The sequence below is a fragment of the Halyomorpha halys genome, unplaced genomic scaffold, assembly GCF_000696795.3.
Source record: "Halyomorpha halys isolate HHAL.00 unplaced genomic scaffold, Hhal_1.1 Scaffold1103.1, whole genome shotgun sequence".
NCBI classification, from domain to species: domain Eukaryota; kingdom Metazoa; phylum Arthropoda; class Insecta; order Hemiptera; family Pentatomidae; genus Halyomorpha; species Halyomorpha halys.
Window position 1 is genome coordinate 246,643 of NW_027106647.1, and position 3,141 is coordinate 249,783.

Sequence of the window (3,141 nt, forward strand, 5' to 3'; positions counted from 1 at the left end):
AATTATCTACCCATACCTCCTTTCAATGCATCTAATGTTCAAACACAGTGTATTATGCATTTCACACCATTTCTTCCCCCTTATACTATGCCTGTGACAGCAAGTCGATCGCGATACACTTATAATATAAAAAGTAGATCTTATGTACAGAAAAGTTGGCAACCCCTAACATAGATCAACACAGTATCAATCTAACTGCGCATGCGTCCGCCAGTTTCATTCGTGTTAAAAAAGATCTTTTGTTTATTCGATTTTTGTCATTCCCCGATTCGTCTTTTAATGTTAAATTATATATTTTCTAATATCCTTGGCTTTCCAACGATGTATATAATACGTCTATATTATTACTTTTATTTCCGGAAATGTGTTTTCAACCTGGAAAAAAAATTTTCCTCATATTTTCTCAAGTTAATAATAAAATCCTTTCATAGTTTATCCAGTTTTCAGTACCAATAAAAACGTGAAATGGTTAATTATTTCAAATAAACAAAATTAAATATATTTTAGAGGAAGATTTTTTATAAATTCCCTATATATGCTGTGTCAGGCTGTTTCTATGAGAATATGACCCCGTCCATATTAAAGACGATTTAATTGTACATTGATAAGCCGAGTTTAATCAAAATAGTTTGAGGAGTTTTCGAGAAAATCGAAAAAAAAATGAGAAATCGATTCTAGAAAGTGATACTTCTGGTTGATCGAATTTGTGAAAAAAATTCCCCACATTCAGGACATATACCCGCCTTAAATTTGTAATTTCAGTTTCGCGCAATTTTTCGTTTCTAAACACATACACAGACCATTGTAAGAATTGATTTTTTTGAACTCGGGACATGGAAACATATAGTTAAGTTGATAACTCGAATTCGAAATCTTGAATGGTGGCCATACTTCCCATACTGAATACTCCATATATAGGTGAGTGAAAATAAAATTAGAGGAAAATGCTTTTATTAGACTATTGAAATCTCCTGAAAATCTAAAAATATTTAAGAAAGGTACAAAAAAGTTGACAAATATTCATAAGTAACCAACCTTTCACCCCATTTCACAGTGCTTAATTAGGGGTGGAGGAGTTTCAGAATTATTTATGAGTGGAGATGATCGGTGGGGGAGGGGAGGAAGGAATTTAGCAAAAAAACACTAATATTGCTTATTTATTATTATTATTTATTTGTGCTGAAGTTTCCTAAATTTCAGGTCTTCATCAGGGCTATAAAATGAAAAGAGATAACAACCATCATTCAGAGAAATATTAAAATAAAAAGAAATAATAAACCAACATGTTTGGAAATACACAATAAATTGAAATAGTTGATTAATAACCATGGAATTAGAGAGTAGCAGATAGATAACAATGAAAGATGAAATATAATATTATGTGAATTATTATTATAATGAAATATTGAATTGTTTTTGAGTTCTTTTAGAGACTAATTACAAAGCTTATCTTATACATATATTCTTACCTCATGTTTCATCTTTCATTGTTATCAGTCTGCTATTGTCTAATTACATGGTTATTAATCAACTATTTTTTATTTTCAAGTTATTGATAAATATATTTCCAAATTTGTTAGTTTAATATTTATTTTTATTGTTCTGAGAATGATGGTTGTTATCTCTTTTTGTTTTATAGCCCTGATGAAGACCTGAAATTCATGTCAAAACATAGGCACGAATAATAAATAATTTTTTTTTAATTTGTGTTTTTTTGCTGACTGCACCCCTCGACCATCTTCTCCACTTATTTATCTACGGTCAACTATCTACACCTCATCAAAATTATTTATAAATGGAATATGGTCCGGGTGCGGTCAAATAAAACTCAAATGGTAAAGACTATTTTAATTGAGCCAATGTTTCGCCCCATGTGGCAGGGCTCCATCAGGGCTAAAAAAGATACAAACACTTAACATAAGTAAAAAGTTTAGTACGTTGAGTGTTTGTATCTTTTTTAGCCCCGATGAAGCCCTGCAATGTAGGATGAAACGTTGGCTCAATTGAAATAGTTTTTACTATTTGAGTTTTATTTAAACATATCCGGACCATATTCCATTTATAAATACATATGGGCAATCAGCGATCTTCCAGAATTATTCATATTTGATTCTGCAACCACTTAGACTCATCCTTGATGAAAGTTTTGTCCCCTCTGCAAAGTGGGGCAAAACATTGGTTACTAACAAATAGTTTTCCAAAATATTTCATAATAATTTTGTTGAAATTTAATAAACTGTTACTTTGTTTTTAAAATACTCCTAAATATCTGGACTACTTGATAAATAAAAAATATATAAAATGCTTTTTAACTAGTTTAATTATTGTACATGATAAAAAATACTAAACACTTGAAATTGCAATTTACGTCCTATTTGAATGTATTACTTGTACATTATTTAAACCTATTTATGTATGTAACTAGATTTATCACCTATTAATAAATAGCTAATCATTCAGTTCCTCAAATAAAAGATTAAATAACACAATACAGAATCTTATTGGACTACAAAATGTTTTGGTACTCTCTCTCTCCAACATTTTCTTGGAGTCTGCCGGAAAAATGTATAATTTAGTGTAATGAATTAACTCCAATTAAATATTATTAGTAAAATTTAAAAATAAAACTAGATATATATTACTTGGATAAAAATTACTTACCTACTGAAGGCAACTGAATAATTGTATTGAATGTAATTGAATCTGATCCAATGTGATTTGTTTGTTGATATTTACCTTCATATGGGATAACTAAGAGATAGGGAGAATTTATATGCCATATCTCACTAATTCACTGCAAACAATTTTAAATTAAAGTTTCAATTCAACAACTAAAGTTCACTTTTTAAATTAGATAAACTACAATATATTATAAAATTAATATTTAAGTTTCTGTGAAAAGTAAACTCTGGAGACTGATCTTTGTTCACTTGCGCATTTTAAATTGTTAAAGGCAGAGCTATAAAATCAAGAGCCATTTGATGAATTTAGGATTCTATGGGAATCATATTTTATTATGAGGGTCAATTATATAGGTATTGTTAAATAATATTATCAACAAAAAGAGAGGAATAAACATTTTAATTCAGCATGATAGCAGGAAACATAAAAATTATCAGGAATCCTTAGACTATTTGTATT

General features: G+C 29.0%; 1 protein-coding gene across 1 annotated transcript in view; it reads right to left on the minus strand.

Annotated features, from left to right (window-relative positions):
- LOC106688318 (protein Loquacious) overlaps window positions 1–2,720 on the minus strand; it is a 9,052-nt gene extending 6,332 nt beyond the window's left edge. The window contains exon 1 of the mRNA XM_014432733.2: window positions 2,662–2,720. The gene's annotated coding sequence lies outside the window, so the exon portion shown is untranslated. The remainder of the gene's footprint in view (window positions 1–2,661) is intronic.
- Between the last annotated feature and the right edge of the window lie 421 nt (window positions 2,721–3,141).